Genomic DNA, 400 nt, shown 5'->3' with positions numbered 1-400 from the left:
TGCCACCGAACCCTTCAGCTGCCGCGGCTCGGGGAATGCTTTGGGATTGATGCTTTGGGATTCCTGGGCTGCCATCTGTGCTGTGCAAATCCCCCAGTCTGAGGGCCGCTGTCGATCCGCTCCGGACCCGGAGCTGGAGCTGTGGTCATCCCGCTCCTGCTCCCGGCGCCTCATTCAGGGAGCACAAACATCATCCCCCCCTTCTCCTGGCCCCTGGCACCCAGCCCTGTGCTCTGCTCTTCTCCTGGCCCCTGGCACCCAGCCCTGTGCTCTGCCCCGCTGGGCCGGGCCTGAGGAGCGAGCGGGGCAGCTCTGGGGGATGGAGGCTTCTTCCTCGAGGCGACCTCCAGTCCGCGGAGTGCTCGGCCTGGCTGCCCGTGTCACCGTACCCCCGTCCCCG

Source organism: Geospiza fortis, unplaced genomic scaffold, assembly GCF_000277835.1.
Source record: "Geospiza fortis unplaced genomic scaffold, GeoFor_1.0 scaffold413, whole genome shotgun sequence".
Taxonomy (NCBI): domain Eukaryota; kingdom Metazoa; phylum Chordata; class Aves; order Passeriformes; family Thraupidae; genus Geospiza; species Geospiza fortis.
The sequence above is the reverse complement of the archived record's forward strand: the minus strand, read 5'-3'. Positions refer to the sequence as shown.